Genomic DNA, 18,929 nt, shown 5'->3' on the forward strand with positions numbered 1-18,929 from the left:
TCGAATACTGTGTTCAGTTTTGGGCCCCTCACTACAAAAAGGACATTGAATGACTCGAGCGTGTCCAGAGAAGGGCAACGAAGCTGGTGAAGGGTCTGGAGCACAGGTCGTACAATGAGCAGCTGAGGGAACTGGGGTTGTTTAGTCTGGAGAAGAGGAGGCTGAGGGGAGACCTCATCGCCCTCTACAACTACCTGAAAGGAGGTTGCAGAGAGCTGGGGATGAGTCTCTTTAACCAAGTAATAAGCGATAGAACAAGAGGTAATGGCCTCAAGTTGCGTCAGGGAAGGTTTAGACTAGATATTAGGAGGTATTTCTTTCCAGAATGGGTTGTTAGGTGTTGGAATGGGCTGCCCAGGGAGGTGGTGGAGTCCCCATCCCTGGAGGTGTTTAAGAGTCGGGTTGACCCAGCACTGAGGGATATGGTGTAGTTGAGAATGGTCAGTGTTAGGTTAATGGTTGGACTAGATGATCTTCAACGTCTTTTCCAACCTAGATGACTCTGTGATTCTGTGAGTCATGATTCAGCACATCACCCTGATCCCGGCTGGTCCGAGACTGTCAAGTGGTGCCCTGTGTGAGCCATACGGGAAATTGAAGAAGACAGAGGCATTCTTGTATGCAAAGGAGACAGTGGAGTCCGGACTACAATATTCATTTATCTGGTAAGTACCAGATAGCAAGTCCTGGCTTTGGGAAAGCTGCCAGCATATGTAGGAGCAGAAGGGGTTTTCTTTAGGTATCTGGTGAACACCAGACAGCAGCGCCCGGCTGTGGGAAGCTGCTGGCTTACAGCTCTTTCTCTCTTTCTCTTTAATCATAAGGAGTTTTTTCTTTCTCTTTTTTTCTCTTTCTCTTAAATCACAGGTCCAGGGTTTTCTAAGGAACAAAAGCTGCATATGCAAGTTTTAAAGCAGCTATTGAAGGCTGTCCAATATTCAGTAACATACAATCAACTGCATGAGTTACTGCGCTACATCTTAAAGTATTGTATGTGGTTCCCAGCAGATGGAAATTTTGATTTAGCATTATGGTGGGAGGTCGGACAGGAGTTTAAAACTAAAAAAGGGCTGGGGATTGTGGTGCTGACCTCTGTCTTGCTTACATGGCGATTGATTTAGATGGCTTTACAACCACTGACAGGAGAAATAGCAGAACCTGTTGGTACCTCATCCCAACAGGAGAAAGAAGTAACTCCCAGTGCTCCCCCAGCAGAAACAAGTGGGGGTGAAAAGAGTCAAGATGAGGAGCTAGAATCTGTGCCTTCAGATTTTCCACCTCCCCCACCGGCGGCATTCCCAGTAGAGATTCGGGAAGGAGGATCTAGGCTAGAGACATGTTTTAAGGAGGCACTGAGCAATGGGGACCCTGTGGCGTTTCCGGTAGTCTTAAGACCCAACCAGCAGCTGTAGCATGATCCCCTGCTGTACCAGGTTTTTAAAGAACTACGGAAAAGCATCAATGAGAACGGGCTTCAAAGCTCATTTACAACAGGTATACTGGAGGCAATCTCTCATGGGTATCAACTGGTCCCATGGGATTGGCTGGCACTTATAAAAAGGGTATTAACGCCAGCACAGTATTCCATCTGGAAAACCGAGCATGTAGATCTCTGTACTAAGCATTCGTGCCGCCCCCCGCCCTGTTATGGGGCAACCGCCTGTGGCCGAGCCCAGCTCTGCATCCCCAGCCCATACCCGCCTGCCACCTTCCCCCAACACCAGAGGCGGCTCCGGCACCAAGATGTCCAACCGGGGGCTCTGCTGGGAGGCCAGCCACGCCGGCAGCTGGGACACAGCTTCAGGACCCCAGCTGAATGCACAGCTAGGAGGTTGGCCTTCTCAAGTACAGTCCACAAAAAGACCTGTTAGAGACATTACTGCACCCCATGCAGGATATACCTATTGTGGATCAGGGTGCTACCCTGGGAAAGGAGGGACGAGGGTGACGTCAAACATTGACAGGGATTGACCCGCAGATCATACACCTGCCTTGTACTAAAGAACAGCTAGAAGCAGGACACATTGAACCCTCTAACAGCCCATGGAACACACCTATTTTTGTAATACCAAAAAAAGGGATGAAAGTGGCAGTTTTTATAGAAGATGTTGACACTATGATGCAGCATCCTTTGTCTGTCCCCAGGAGAAATGAACTGATTAAGACTGCCCCACCTGCATATAAATTTGTAATCATGACTCTTTTGATTAATAAGACGTAAAATCCCCTTTGTAATGTGATTGAAAAAATACAGCAGCTGGGTGACCTTGGAGGGTGGGGCCCCTGAGGGAGTGCAGGGAATCGAGATACTCAAGACAGCCCTAAAAGCAGTGAAAACAGGATTTCTTGTAAGGAAATATTTACGGCTTCATTAAAAGATGGCATGTCTCGTGAAAAAATTGACGGTGTTCCAGCTGATGAGCTGTGGCAAATATATGCCCAGAGAGGACTGAATAAACCTAGCAAGAGAGTGCAGAGCTCTAAAATGAAGGATCCAGGGACAACCCAGCCTACAGCACCCCTTCAACAGGACCCTTCATCTGCTCACGGAGGGCGCCGTGAGTGGATAAATGGTTCTGGGGGTGAAAGAGGATTGGGCAGCGTTTTCTGACTTGTACCCTTTGCAGGAAGCAAGGGAGGTGAATCAATATTATGGTCCCCACAAACTGTAAATGCCCTAATTGACACTGGAGCGGAGGCTTCCTTAATGTATGGGAATCCCAGGAAATTTAAAGGACAACCTGTAATTATCACAGGACTGGGAGGAAAACAAATTGAAGCTGTACAAACACAAATTGAAGTGAAAATAGGAAACCTCCCAAGACGATTGTATGCAGTCATGATTCTCCCTGTTCCTGAACTTATGATAGGTATAGACATTCTAAAAGGACTAACTTTAAATCTTTCTGATGGTTAGTATCAGTTTGGAGCTAAACCCTATATTAGTGCCAGACCTGTTACGGTTGGTAGAGTAAAAATGCCTCCCATGCAGATTCCAGCTGCCACTAACTGAGTCACAATGAGGCAGTATAGAATTCCGGGAGGACATTAAGAGATATCACAGACAATTAGAGATTTATTAGATGAAGAAGTTTTAAAGCCAACCACCACAACTTGGAACAGTCTGATATGGCCTGTCAAGAAAAGTGACGGATCCTGGAGAATGATGGTGAATTTTAGAAACAGAAGGTGGCAGACTTACAACTACTTTTGCAGCAATGGGGGATTCAGCCCAAGACGGGTATTCCGCATAACCCCACGGGACAGGCAATAGTCAAACGTGCACATGCTACACTAAAAGCCTTGATTTTAAAACAAAGAAGGGGGAATTCTCTGGACACACTATATAATCAGCTGGCAATGGCTTTATATACTCTTAATTTTTTAAACAGAAATCATTTTGCCTTGACAGCAGCAGAACGTCGTTTTAGCACCACAGCGGACTCTAGAGTTAAACCACGGGTCTTGTATAAGGATCCCAAAGGAGACCCGACCTGGAGAGGGCCAGTAGATCTGCTGGTGTGGGGGAGGGGGTATGCTTGTGTTTTATCACCCACAGGTCCTCGGTGGATACTAGCAAAGAAAGTCAAGCCATACTGTGAGCTGGAAAGAGCAACTCTCCAACCCAATACCACAGACCCCCTCAACTGACGATGCAGGAATCGACACGCAGGCTGTGTCCCCCTAGGAACTTGACGACTGTAGCTATCACTTGGGGAAGTCTAAAACAACTACAACAGAAAGCAGAAGATATGCTGGATCCTGATGTACCGGTAGCCAGTAACGACATGCAGTGGGCTGGAGGAGCTTGGTTTCCTCCTTGAGACACAGAGAACCTGTTATATGGTTTGAATGTTGCCAATATAGCATTGTATGCGGATGCCCCTCTGTGTGTATGTCCACAGGAGGAAGGTGTGCATGTGTGCTGCTGCAGCCACAACAGCACCTGTATTTTAGACCGTTGTGCAACTCATCCATAAATGTTGTTGGCTGGAAAAGAGGCACACATAAGCAATAGTAGTGGCCAATATCAGATCATCATTACAGATCCTCAGTATTTTAGTTGTTTCATCTACAGCCAATGTATCTAGCCATAAGCTTACAGAAATATTTCCTTTGAGATGTAGATCTGAATTTGTAGTGCTAAGGCCTGAGTAATAGGCCTGAAACAAGTTGACCTCTAAATGAACCTTATAACTAAACGTTATTCATTATTAGTATTTGTTAAGTAGTAAAATCTGTATTACCATAAGCGTTAATTATTAGTGTCTGATCATATCTATGCTCACTAGTGAAAGATGTAGCTTAGACAAAATGTAATTAGTAATAAGGATGAAATGCTGCGAGAATGTGTATCCAACTTCCCTTGTTCAGCAGTGTTAAAGATTAAGAACCCAAGTGTCTGGCCTTGTTAGAAACTCCCTTGGTTTTCCCCCCCGAGCCCTGGCCAGGCTCTGGGTGGAATCCAACAGGAGGATGAAACCAGATATTTCCGCTCAAAGAAAAGTGCAATTTATTTTGGCTTGCTGATTTTAGTGTACAAGGCTGGACCCGCTTGCTGCGACTTTGGATGCCACACCTACAGACAGACGCATTGTGTAGAACTTCTCACTTGTGGGGAAAGGTACTCCAAATCCTCGCTGCAACCGGGGCTCCCCAGCGACTGCGGATCTGGATATTAGTACCCCATTGTGCAGTAATGATTAGGTGCCTTGCCTTATTTAACTCTATGTAGCAATAAGTAAGTGTACTATTCCATATTTTTCTTACTCCTTATTTTTGTAGTACTGAAGGGAACAGTATAGCTACAACTATACTTGAAACTGGTAATGTACAGGGACCTGTAATATAAGACATTTAGTTTTAACATTAGACATCATTGGTATTTTACTAGATTTTTTCCCCTGCATTTTTCCTGTATTTTACTGTAATGTATATAATTTGATTTATACTTTTTCCTAACTACCCTCTGTAGTCATTACCCAGTTACCCACTTGTAAGATGTTTTGAAACCTTTAACTCCTTGCCTAGTAAAGATAAGACAGACCTTGGACAGTCTGAAAAACTCCCTGGGTACATCCCTAATAGCAGGAACCTAAAGAAAACAAATGCCTAAGAAGATACCAGTGTCGAGGTAAGTGCTGAAAGCTGGAACAAACAGGAGCTGAAGGATGGATGAAGTAAGTTGTGGTGGTTTAGCCCCTGCCGGGGTCTGAGACCACGTGGCCGCTGCCCCTCCCCCACAAAGGGAGTGAAATACAAAGCCCCAAGACTGAAATAAGGAAAGGTTTAATACAACAATGCAATAGCAACACAACCAACAACAACAATAACAATAACAGTAATAGTGATAGCAATGAACAGAGCAAAATAGCTACCAAATACAGCAGTTTGAAGCACGATGTACAAAACCACGAGTGCACCGCGCTCCGCGCCAGGGAAATGTGACCTGCCAGGATGTGACGTCCGCATGGTATCTGAATAACCCGGCTAGAGCTCCCCCCCACTGCTGGGGAAACTTAACCCTATCCTGGTTAAACCAGGACATAACTCTATGAACAGATATAGACACTAGAGGCCTAAAGTTCACTAACGGACAGTGTGAGGAAGGCTATGTGGACCCCAAAGGAGGGGAGAAGACCCTCACTCTATTTTTATTATGCATGCTCAGACTATGTAAATGAATTCTGAGAACCCATTAGCATAAGACTGCCTTTTCTAAGAAATCTGATGCATATGTATGTTTTTTGTGTATATTAGTCAGAGAATTTTGTTAGTAAGTGCGGCACTTGTGGTGGAGTGATCCCCAGTGCTGCCCAGCGCTGCAAATAAAGAATCCCTGCTGAACAGTTATACAGAATACTGACTGTTGAATGAACCTCTTTGTTTCAGTACTTAGTTATAACCTTTAATTATTAATAATGAAATTAGCCTACTCTTTTCACTCTGATGTCTAACTGGCATCCACAATCGCAGAACAGAATTATAGCTATCAGTCAATTTTACTCACCCTTAGGAGGGTGACTCTGAATTGTCTCAAGTAAACAAGCAATCTGCAACATAATTCATTACAGCATGAGATTCAGAAATTAATGCACGATGGCATCGTGAGAGAGTTAGGCTAAAGTTTATCATGGCTCAACCCTAGGTATTGGGTTGCAGGTCTGAACATATGGATGTGGGCTTTAGCAGGCCTGGGATGTTTGATTTTTTTTACAGGATTTGCCACCCTGCAACGCATATGAAGCCTCCTTTCCACAGTGAGGAAGGCCGAACCATGACTGAGTGCAATGATCGCCATGGAAACGAAGCTACGAAACAAAGAAGGGGGAGATGTGGGAATTAAGAATTGGTGGTTAGCAAAATGTAAACTGACCTTGAGGTTAGAAGAATGAGTGTGGATAACGGAGACAACATTATGTAACACTGTGTTGTGTGAAAAACAGCAGGAAAAAACACCCCCTGCAGAGTGTGGTGAGCATGTGAGCAATAAACAGGCAAAACCTGAAGTCAGTAGGATGTAAAAGTAAAAAGGAACCTATGTAAACACGTGGTAATAAATTGGGAGCTTGCATATAGTGCAGCGACATTTGCTCTTGGCGGTTCTCCCCCTTCAACAAACTGGTGTGAGTTTGTCATGATTCAGCGCGTTGTCCCCATCCCGGCTGGTCCGAGACCAACACCCTCCCACCCCAACCTGTGCTCACAGGACAAACTCCCCGGCCTCTGCACAACTCAGAGTGAAGCACCAAATTGCTGCCACTGAGTTTAAAAAAAAAAAAAAAAGAAATTTTATTCTCTTTTACCCTTTTATGCTATGGGTGTCAAGGTGTCGGTGCTGGGGGCCGTGTCTGTGTCGGTGTCACTGCAGGTGTGGGTGTCGGTGTCAGTGCTGGTGTCGGTGTTGGTGTCAGTGCCAGTTTTCAAAGTTCAAAGTTGTTCCAGTGGAAGCAGGTTCCTTCCATCTCCATTTGCGTTCCCTTGCAGGTGCTTTTAATCCAATAATTCAGCAAGTCAGACTGTTACTGAGGCTTCAAAACTGCAAAAAAGTTCAAGGTACTTACCCACCTTAAGGTGTAGTTGTTTCCAGTCTCAGCCACTGCAAACCCTTCCTAGCATAGCGTACCCCTTCGGTTACACTGCTGTTCAGCACCAGAGCGCACGTCACTGTGCTGAGTTCAGAAAAAAACTCTGGAAAAGGGGGAAGGAGGGAGAAAACATCTGGTTGGTTTGACACACCAGGCACATCTGACAGGCGAGGGGGCAGTGAGGAGCAACACCAGCGCGCCCTGTCAGTTGGTGTTGAGGTTTGAACTCAGCTGGCAGCCAGATGCCACGTGGCCAACCGTTCACCTTCCCCCTCCCCAGTGAAACAGGGGAGGGACTAAAAAAAGAGAATTCGTAGGTTGAATAAAAAGAAAGAATTTACTAAATATAACAAGAGAACAACAGTAACAATAGTGAGTTCAAAAAGAAATGGGTAAAATGCAGCAGTGGCTTATCGAGCACAGCGACTGCCCCCACAGCAACACACACCCGGGCTGGATCCGAAAATCCAGTGCCCGCCCGAGAGAGCCCACCCCCCTATATCCCTGGGCGTGACATCACATGGAATTGTTATAAATGCAGAGGCAGAGCCGAAAATAACTTTTATAAATTTATTGCAGTAAGAACAAGTAAAACAAAAAGGCTCGGTACGCCGGGGGGCAGGGGGGTTTCTGCTCCGCACCGACGGACACCAGGTGGTGCTGCGTCACTCCCTTCTATAGCCCCATCCTGGGCTTCACATGCGCAGCAGGGCCCCGCAAACTTTCCTGGGCTTTCTGGTGTTGCTCGGGCTCCTGACAGGCGTTCCTCCAGTACTTTTCCACCTGCGCAGTCCGGTGTTGCTGGGGGCTTCTGACAGGGGTCCCTCCAGTAATTTTCCACTTGCATAACAACAGTCCATATGAGTCTGTGTTTACTGAGGAGGAAAAAAACCTCCAAACCATTTTAACCATAAAACCACGACAAATCTCTTTAAACATATATACATTGCAAAATATCAGCAGCACACCTGCTCTTTATATTAAAGTCATTATATTTTCTTAACACGAATCACCACCATATTCTTCACAGTATGAAATACTCCAATGAAATTTAACTCCATCCTGGTCGAAACCAGGACAGTCGGCAAGTTGTGCTAAACACGTTGTTAATGCAGAGAGCCCAGCAATAGTCGAAGGCTGGGAAGTGTAACAAGCACACAAGGCAGGGCACGTGGGAGGAAAACGCACTCACACATGCACACACACACTGAACCGCCTCCCCAGGCTCTGGCTTTGAAAGGACACTGAGACGTCACGGCAGGTGGTCAGAAGTTTGGGTGTTCACACTCCAGTCCTTACCACGTGCCTCCCCCAGGTTTTAAACCGGCCAAATTTGATGTCTTTCTGAGTGATGCCTGGCAGCACACACTGCTGTCGCTGGGCTGGTCCCTTTGCTTCATCCATCCTCAGACTTTGGAGACATCATGATTTCTCAGGTGAACAGGTTTCAAAATCTGTTTGCCAGGCAAGACAAATCTGATTTGGGTTGCTTACAACTGGACATGTCAGGCAGATTTAAGAGAGTCCTCCTCTCCTGCCGCCAAATTCAGGCGCCGCACTCCTCCTCCCACTTTTGCAGTAGATCCGGACCTGCCAGGATGTGCTGGCAGGCTGCATGCTCTGCTCTGTGCTGGCCATCACCTGTGCAGGTGACAGCCAGGTATGGGAAATGCTCACACCTATTCCTTTCCAGTCACCTTTCCAAGACATTCCTGCCTGACCTACCTTCCTGCGACATGGGCTCATCCCAGTCCCTCAGTGCCTCGAGCCTCGACCGTGCTGCCAGGTCCCTTTTCAGGAACTGGCCATTCTCAGCTCTAAAACTAACTGCTTTCCACTAATTTTCGGCTTCCCTGTTTAAGGGAACTCAATAGCTGAAGGCCACTGCTCTTTCCTCCTCCTCTTATACCCTGTGAATTGCAGAAGAGAATCAAGGATGTGGCCTTCTTTATTTTAGTTTGATGTACTCGCTCTCTGTACCTCTGAGCATCTGTACCTTACACCGAGTATCAACAAGCTCCAGTTCTGAAACTCCTCCACATCCTGAACAGCAAAAACAACTGCCAAGCCCACAGGAGTATTTACTCTTCTCCTGCACAGATCCACTCCCCTGGGAGTATTTACTACCCCAGTCATCATTCCCATACATTAAAACAGCAACAGAGAGCAGGTTTTGCCCTTCCAAGTGACAGTCTTTTACCAGCCTTTGGAGGATATAATCCAAAACACTACACATGCATTGCTGCTGTGAGCAAGGATTTGCTCGGAGGACACCCAGCAATCGAAGTTACTGTCTTCAAAGGTGACTTGCAAAGCCTTTTGAATTTCAGCAACCGCCTCAGTGTGAGGATTTTTACAGCCCTCCAACAATTCAGCCAGGCTCATCGTGCTTATTTTCTTGTGCCAGTTTGCCAACAGACGGTGGCAATACATCCTGTCGCCCACAGCAGCTCACAAAACTTTGGGTTTTAAACCACTCTAGGGCTTTTGCTTATTCACCACTGCTGTACCACAGGAGAACACAACACTTTTAACAACAAAACTGTAAAATCAAAAATGTAGCATCAATTTTAGGAAATGCTACTGGCAAATACTGGTCACGTACCCAGCAAGGACTCCAATACAAGAGCTGCTCAGCTTCTCTGTTACACAGAGAAGCCAGCTTCACTGTTTTCAAGCCAACATACCTGCAAGTTTGACAAAACCAACTACAACACAAGGCTACAGGCCAAAAAACAGTTTTTAAAGAAGGGAAACCAACTCAGAAAAACTAAGCGCCCCCAAGGGAAAAACAAACTGCAAAACCCCCTTATGCTTCTTGTGTTACAATGAAGCAAGTTGGCTGGTTTCCTGCATGTGATACCCTCATCCCTTAACTCTTAAGACCTCTGAGGATGCCAAGACAACCTTTGAATTGAAACACTCATCAATTTATCACCATCAGGTATCTCTGCCAATAACCTGCCAATGTGCCATAGCTGTCTGATTCAACATACATAATGCTTTGATCTTTCGTTATGGCGTTTACCACACTGAGTGTTAGGATTGAAGCAAGTACATACACATAACCCCACCACATGTGACCAAAAAGCCAGAGGGCAAAAACTTACCCGTGTTCTTCCTGGCCAGTGCATCGGCCTTTTCCCAAACATCATAAGCGTAGAGGATGTAGGAGGTGATGTTGACACAGGAACAGGTGATGTTTGGGATGTTATAGGAAACAGTGACTGAAGAGCCAATGCTGTTCCCACAGTAACTGCTTGCATAAGAAGTCATGCCTGTGCTTGTGCAGGAGAAAGAAACACCATCATGAACGTTTAACTTCAGAGTTAAAGACACAAGACTATTTTATGCCAGGAGCTATTTGGTATGATCCAGGCCTGCAGGATGGAGTGGAATGTTGAAAATTGAGATGTGTTCAGCTGCGTGACAAGTAATTGTCCTTCGAGTGCAAGGCCAAGGTTTTTGAAGTGATTTGTGACTCAAAGGACTCCTCTTGACAAAAGAAAATGTGGGACCAAACATCAGAAAGGGCCACCCATCCACCTCACAACATCTACACCTACTTGTGGAAGTCTTCACCGGATTATCTGAATGCGTTTTCCAAACGACTTCCATTTCAGGCATGATGAAGCTCCGCACTGATGGAGGCTGGAGCTTTCTGACAGCTAGTAAAGCAGCCAGGTCAGCCTACACACACTTCTTTATAGCCCTAGGGAAGCTAAATGTGGTCAGCTGCCTGCCTTCCGACACAGGCTGGCTTCATCACGTCACTTCTTCACCCAACCCAGTTTTAGTCACTGGTATGACAGGGCTTCCACCGCTACTCTTGGGAGACCATTGACTTTGCAATAAACTGTACTGTGCGAGGTGACAGAAAAATAACTGGAATTTCAGCATCCCTCTTAAAAACCAACCAAGCCTCTCTCAGCCACTGAGTTTAAAAGGGACAGGTGTGAAGCTGGGTAGCTCTCTGCCAAATGCAATTGCCACTGCACACAGAAAAACTCTTTCTTACTCACTGTCATTCAAACACGGGCCCAGTCTGCTGGGTACTGGGTCAAACACTGTTATGTGACAGCTTGCCTTTTACTTTTGCTGCCACTTATGCAGCACCACTGCTGCAGGTACACAGAAAGGACTCAACAACTCAGAAATTAGAAATTAGCTTCTTTTCCTTAAGTGAGGACTGAGCCAAAGAGAAAACTGGGAAAGGTACGCCCCCACAGGATGAAGGCATAACTCTGGACCTCGTAACCAAAAAAACCCTTTCCAAGGAGAAAAGACAGGAAGGAGAGAGCAGAAATACTCATGCCCCTAATGGTATGATTTCAGGTGGCAAAAAGGAGCAAGTGGCGAGGCACTCTCAAGTGCAGCTTGCATCTCAAACACTCCGGCTCCCTTTTTCACTCACACTCTCATAGAAACATGACAACATATGCATTTTTAAATCTTACCTTGCAACACACAGAGAAGGTGCTTGTGTTGATCTGGAAGAACTCTGCAGCAAGGAACAGCCAACTCTTGTTAGGTTTGGGCTATTCAGCCAACATCAGTAAGTAGCACAGCCATCCAGCTGGCAGCTTAGCAATACGCGTGTCCTACCTTGAAGTGGTCATTCAGGATCCTGGAATACTTCATGGCAGTGTCTTTTTTGTAACGGAACATTGCCATGTGCAGAACAGACTGGCAGCACATGCTGTGAACAGAAACACACCCAAGCATCAATGTTGACGTTCGCTGCTGCCTGCTCAGCAGTCATCAGCCTTGTGGGACAGAGGCAGGCACATATCAGCCGTACTGCAACGTCAAGAAAGCTCTGAATGTCTCCTCCTCTGGCTAATCTTAAAAAAAGACTCTTTAAAAACATCCCAAGGGAAAAAAGCAATTGAGGAAGGGCCATGCCTGTTTATATAAACAGGTGCCCAGCCTCCCATAAGTGTCACAGGCTGAGTAAGCCCCTGTCCAGAAGTGCCTTCGCTATGCTCAGCTACAGCTTCAGTTACACGGCTCAAACATGGGCAGCCAAATCACATTCTTTCACCTTTGGAGAAAGCCCTTATGCACTCTCCAGTTACCAGCAGATCGAATTTTAGAGCCTGTGCCTTCCACGTGTGGTCCCTTGTGATATCCCAACTCACTTTAGAGATGTTCCAGTTCATTCTGGTTTTTATATTGAGGGTTTTTTTCCTTGCAGAACTCCGATTCCCATTTAACTCATTCCTTTGCCCCTGAAAGTAATGGGTCTTTCACTCTATCAAGTCTAAAAACAGAATACGAAGCCACAGAAAAACAGTTACGCACCGTAACACAGCAAAGATTTTGTCCTGTGAAGATGCTGAGACATCCGTAAAGGATTTTAGTGTCATGATGAATCTAAGGAAACAAAGTGAACAGAATCTTGTCAGCCATCAGTGCTCTGAAGTCCCACAATTTTAGGGCTGCTTTCATTGAGCCATCATAATTTTTAGTGGTTCAGAATTTATCAGAATGATTAACCTCCTAATTACACTCCTGCTCTTGAAAGCACTCTTGTGAGGGTCTCCAGGCGTGCTCTGGTAGGGACCAGAGCACACTTGGAAATAGATTGGAAAATACTCAGGAACTCATTCACTCCTAAATGTTAACAGTAAGACACCAACATTAACACCTAAGAAGATATGAACCTTTCTTTGAAAAAGCATCTGTGTATTCTTATATGGTTTATAATGTACACCTCCCCCGGTCACACAGGCATACCTTATTTTTGTGAAAACCTGGCTCATTAATATTTCTAAGTTAAAAAAGGAATATAGCATACTCCAGGTACGAAGGAAATTGCCTGAATGTCTCATCTGATTTATAAGGGGGTTTAACAAACAAGTAAAATCAGCAGTCACGTGTTTATTTGAAAATGCTTAGAAACTGGAGCCTGTTAAGAATACAAGAAATGCCACATATCTTAGGCTATTATCTGCCATAAGGACATGACAAGGTCATTATTAAGTCTTAGCCCTTAATAGTTTTGTGCCTTACAAGGCCTTTAGAATTCCCTTTAGCACCCCCCTGCATTTTGTTGGATGACGTTTGAATTATTTTTCTTAATTTTACATGCAGAATTGTGTTTAACGACATGATGCCTGTGGGCTGGGGGGCTGGGAAGCAATAGTTCTGCCTTGTGGCTGATGAAGAAAGAAGCTGGTCTGTGGCCAGGAGGTCTGGAGGATGGATTGCCACAATATTGACTACAGCCTGGAAGGATGTTCTGTCAGTGCTAGTCATTGCCATTTTATATTTTAAAATGATTAATTGCAGACTTCTGCATTAAGCTGTTCTTCTCCTCATGGACTGACCACCCCTATACTCATTCAACTGCAACTAACATGCCCTGGTGTCTTTTTCACAGTCTTACACAGCCACAAATAAATTCTCTCATTACCCTCAGCTATTAACCATGGCTACATCCTTTTGACCCTTACTGGAACCTAACTAAAGGACAAAACTCACCTACCCAACAGCCACACCACTAGGACAATTCCTTCTGACCTTGTTTTTGAGCAGGTAAAATATGGAGAAGGAGTATCTTAATGAGATAAATAAAAAACCCCAAATGCCTAATCACACAAAGGCACAGTACACAACATTCTGGGTTAGATTTTTACCAGCAAATGAAAGGTGCCCACGACCCCTCTCATGCACTGAGGCCAGCCGGAATGTTAGGTAGCCCAAGCTAATGGTGTCATAACAATTTCACAATACAGAGCAATGAGATGTGGTGCCCTAGAACTGTTCAATGTACTTATGTAGATGTAGCTGCAGCGTCTATAGTGTCTGTACACCGGCAAAAGCAAAGAGACACCATCTTGAGCTCCTTCAGAGCAAGGAATTTGGTTTCCCAGTTCCTTGATGAGAGCTCTGACTGCTACGGTGTCCAGCAAACGTGGGCAGAACCACATTACTCTGACCTAGTTGGCAGAGTCTGCTCCATTGAAAGCCCAAGCTGGTTGGCATCAAGGAGTGCCCTGACAGGGCAGGTCACACGCAGCCCCATGTGTGTCTCCTGGTCCTGGGCAGGCTCAAGCGCTTGAGCCGCTGAGCATGGGACACTGGTGGAAGAACTGCAGTAGTGGGTATCCAAAGGCTTCAGGTACAAAGGGACGAACTAAATGAATTTGGGCGTATCCCAGGCCAAGAAATAGCTGTTTCAGTTACAGGAGGAGAGCTGTATTGCAAATTTGGACTTAAAAGCCTCCCTTCCATCTGACTCCTACCTTAGATGCTGAGCAGCTCTTTGGGTGCGTCTGCCCTGTTTTCACTCACAGGTCTTGGTTCCACATTGTCCACTCTGCAGTCATGATAATTCATTCTGTAGCTCTTTTTTGGAGTGAACAGATTTGTTCCCTTTGAAACAATACCTGTACGCAGTTCTGGAAATGATTTAGTCCAGACACCCTCCCAAGAAGCAGTGTGATTGAGACTACACCAGGTTTGGCTCCTGCTGTCCCCTTTTTGTCCTGGCTTTCCATCCTTGGGGATCCTCGAGCACTTTCCCATGCTGTGGCAGCAGCCGTGCAACACTGCCCATTAGGTTCACACTGCAAGAGCAGCACTCGGAGTGGCAATGGAACAGGCTCTTGCATTGCCTTGGATGCTTTGGACAGCACTTTCTACACCTTCACACACAGAGAAAATGATTATATTGTCTTAAGGACCCAGGGTCAAACGCTGTGTGGCGTGGGCATGGTCGTCATGTTCTCTAGTCCCGAGCAGAGTCAATGTCACTGCTCTTGTCACTTGGCTTGGAGCAAGGGACCACTTTTTGGGCTGGATGCATTTAGCTGCATTTTTCAATCTAGCCTTCTATTCAGTATGGATCTCAGAAAAAGATAATCAAATAAATGAGTCCACATGGGAAGGTACAAATAAGAGAAGGAAATAGATGAGTGTGTATGACAAGATAAAAATAAAATCCTATAACTTCATATATATGCACAACTTTTACTCATGAAGAAGATTGTGAAGCTCTGGGAGAAGATCAGCTGTAAGCCCACAGGCAGCCAGAATCTAGCTGGGATGCCCACCCTACACATGCTAGAAGCAGACAGGACCCTGCTGTGTGCACCAGGTGGGGGGAGCTGAAGCCCTCTCCCTCTGACAAGGGTGAAGCTGGCCAGAAATGCCTCTCACCACATGGCAGCACCTATGACCCGCTGCGAGGAAGCAGAGATCTCCCCCTGCTACCAGCACTGCCTCGATGTTTATGTGCCCGAACAACAGCAACCTGCTTCTGGTGGGCACAGATGAGTGCTGGCACTTGTCTTCTTCGTTCTGGGGCTGGCTACTAGCAGGAGGCATTTTTAGTTGCGGTGGCAGTGCAGGGAGATGGAGGCAGCTCTGTGAGGACATATGGAGAAAAAAAAAAGTCACGTCATCTCCAGCCCATCTGCTCCAGCACTGGTGAGGGGTTATCTCCACAATTGGACGCAATTCAGGGTTAGTCCCTACAGGTTTGAGCCACTGATGTAAACTTGCTTAAAATAAATAGTGGAGGGGCAACCAAGTGTGGGAAGGCACAAAAATCACAAAATCTGTGACTGTGAAACACTGAGGGGAATCACCAGGGGACAAACCCTCCTGTATTTTACAGTCTGTGCTGTGTAAAGCAGCTCAGAGCTTCAGGTCGTCTGTTGATCACTGCTCTGGCCCCACTTCAGCTCAGGAGGATGCACAGAAGTTGATTACAGGTGTCGGCTGTTGTAGCCCTTCAGGCAGCCTACCCCTTCCAGAAACAAAGTCCAAGCCAAAGCGGAGCAGCTCCTTCCCCTCTGCCTCTCTGCGGTCGGGCTTGCCTCACGCTCCCTCCACCTCCACCTCTTGCTGCTCCTCACTCAGTCTGGCTTTTCCTGGGCTGCAGGAGCCCTTCCCTGCTCTTGGCTGACAGGGATGCCCACCAAACTCCTTCACCTGCTGGGGGCCACCCCGCCAGCCCTGAAGCCATCATCACCATCTTCCATCCTACTGCCCTGTGCTGCTTGGCAAGAGATGAATTTTTACAAGTCATTACGGTTTTGAAGAAGAGCTGCTGCACAAGCGAACGTTGATTTCCCGGTGCTCTTTGGAGCGGTGGTGCTCCCACTCACTGGGGGTGGCTGGTGGGCACCCAGAATGCTTGGCTGTCCTTTCTCAGGCTGAATGGCATCAGGAGCACAGCCACACACACGTGGGGGTAGGAACAAATGGCAGAAACAAGGGTTAAGTAGTACCTATCAACACTGACAGACAATAGTTCATTCGTCTCTTCCTCCTCAGAAGGCCAGTGTGTATCCGGGTGTAATGGCCCCATCCTTTGTATCCAGCACTTTGCATTTTAATTGCTGCAAAACAGGAATAGGGCCAGCTCGCTAGGGACGTTATCTTCTGCTATTTTGATTTCAAAACTTAAACCTATCAAAGCTAAAAATAAAGATCCTCCTATTACAGATAATAGGAACTGCTGCATTATTTCTCTGTCCTGCCACTTGTAGTAGCCACAGCTTACTGCCTCTGAAGAACCATCTGTATCATGTAGTTCTGCCTGTGTCTGTTTACTCGACCTAAGAGAGCTATTACTAACCTGAACTCCCTCTTTGGGCTGCCTGGGGAGGTGAAAACTCACCGGATCAGGAAATGATGCTTGGGTGAAAAGGCTTGATAGTTCCCCAATTTTCCTGTTTAAAAGGAGCAGCAAAGGTATCTTAGAGATAAAACATGCTCTTAGCTGAAAATTGGCCACGTACTTTCCCTTTCTTAATGAAAGACCTGCATTTCAGTACGAGATACCCATTTCCTCCAGGAAAGAGTCAAGAGAGAAAGAGCTACACGTCTTACACTGCTGTTTGAACTGATACAAGATGCACTGACCTGAGCTAAAGTCCCTCCTGAATAGCCTTAAGTTTTAGCATGGAGGAGACAGCATCAGGTAGCTGAGACACTTGAAAGCAGCTGTAGGCACACCTTTACCAATATTGACTCCTAACTTGGAAGCAGCAGGATGTGCTATTGCCACACGCTGTTGGCAGGAGCCCCTGTATCTTTGGGTAGGGGTTTGCGTGGAGCCCAGGCATGTTTTGTCACCAGTGCGTCTTCTTTTGTCCCCAGTCTTCTTCCCCTTGCTGTGTCCCAGGAGTGGTTGCACACCTGAAGGTCAGCTCTGCAAGCTCCTCAGCTAGAGGAGAGCTGCCGCTATCTCTGAGCAAGGGGAGGCCTGCAATGCCCAGCTGAGGGTAAAGGGGCCATACCCTGACCTCAGTGCATGGGGAGTGGCACCATTGTAATCAGTGGTGGCCAAATTACAAACTAAATGGTGATAAACAGTGGCTGGAAAATGGGTCTTTGCAATTTAATACCATATTACCACTGATGCTATTTTATTGTCAACTGGGAAAATGGGATAAAAAGTGCCTTACGTTGATGCCTTTATGACTTTGTATAGGGATCCTAATGTTCAGAAAAATGTGGATTAGGATGAGGTATGTTACTGCCATGTACGGAGGAAAAGGGAAAGAAACAAGCATCTGTATGCTGTGCTGTGCTGAACAAGAGGATGTATAGTTGTTAGTCCCTTCTTTCTCTCCCCCATATAACCCTGTGGCCAAAGGGGAAGAACTCGGTTGTGATTTGAACTTGGCCAGCAGCCAAACACCACACAACCGCTCGCTCACCCTCCCCCTGCCCGGGGACTGGTAAAGAAACCAAAGGCATAAAGGGAGACTCATAGGTTGAGATAAAAAACAGTTTAGAAACTAACTGTAATAAAATAAAACAATAACAATAGTAGAAAGTACAAATGGGTAATGCACAATGCAATCACCACTCGCCAACTGATACCCAGCCCATTCACGGCTAGCGGTCCCACAAAACCAAGATCCTGCAATTGCAATCCTGGAAGCAAGAGAGAACCCCCCTCCTTCCTGGCCACCCCCCCTTTATATACTGAGCATGACGTTACATGATAGGGAATATTCCATTGGCTAATTTGAGTCCAGTGCTCTGGCTGTGCCCCCTCTCAGCTTCTTGTACATCTGTGCAAGGACAGGACACGGGGAGTTGGAGAGTCCTTGATGTCTTAACAACAACCATAAACATCAGCGTTTTATCAGAATTCTTCACATACCGAATCTCATACTGAATCCAAAACAGAGCACCCTTTGAGCTGCTAAGAAGAAAATGAACTCTATCCCAGCCAAAACCAGGACAGTCAGGAAAGCTCAGAAAGAGATCAGAAAAAAAGGACAAATGGGAAATAGGAATTTTAGCACTATTTCAAGGAGGACTAGAGGGCATTCTCAGCCAGTGATAGAGGCACCGTTGAGACGGGCTGTCGGGATGGACGGTATGCCAGTCTTTGTGCACGTCACTTCTACTACTTCAGATTTGTTGAATTGGGAGCACTGTGTTGGAACAGAGAGAATCCTGATGGAATGTTCAGCTTTTAGAAACTATTATGCTGACTCACAACACTAACTGGGGGGACATGCAGGCTTTACTGAATACCTTTTTTTACTGCAGAAGAAAGAAGGATGGTACTAGACAAGGTGAAAGAAGAGGGAGGAAGAAGGAATAGGTGGGAGATCCTAGACAGTATTTGCCTTTGAGAGAAGATCCAGAGTGGGACATGAATACTGGGCTAGGAAAAACTAAATTGAAGCAATACCAGCAGCTGATGGGGTAGAGCATGGGGTCCAAAAAGCAGAGAAATCTGTCTAAACTGTGTGAAGTTAGACAAGAGGTTGAAGAAAGTCCATCAGCTTTTTATGAGAGATTGTGTGAGGTGGCTAAGAAATGGACTGATTTAGATCCGGAAGAGGAGGAAAATGAGGAAGT

At 46.1% G+C, this 18,929-nt stretch overlaps 2 long non-coding RNA genes across 2 annotated transcripts in view; both read left to right on the top strand.

The window, feature by feature from the left end:
- Window positions 1-629: 629 nt before the first annotated feature.
- Window positions 630-3,636, top strand: LOC141938084 (uncharacterized). The gene is made up of 3 exons (XR_012627162.1): window positions 630-713; window positions 1,394-1,494; window positions 3,560-3,636. It is a non-coding gene; the product is annotated as an uncharacterized LOC141938084 (long non-coding RNA).
- A 2,602-nt stretch (window positions 3,637-6,238) lies between these two features.
- The window catches only part of LOC141938083 (uncharacterized), a 485,749-nt gene continuing 473,058 nt past the window's right edge, over window positions 6,239-18,929 (top strand). The window contains exon 1 of the long non-coding RNA XR_012627161.1: window positions 6,239-6,513. This is a non-coding gene — a long non-coding RNA (uncharacterized LOC141938083). The remainder of the gene's footprint in view (window positions 6,514-18,929) is intronic.

The sequence above is a fragment of the Strix uralensis genome, chromosome Z (assembly GCF_047716275.1).
Source record: "Strix uralensis isolate ZFMK-TIS-50842 chromosome Z, bStrUra1, whole genome shotgun sequence".
NCBI lineage: Eukaryota > Metazoa > Chordata > Aves > Strigiformes > Strigidae > Strix > Strix uralensis.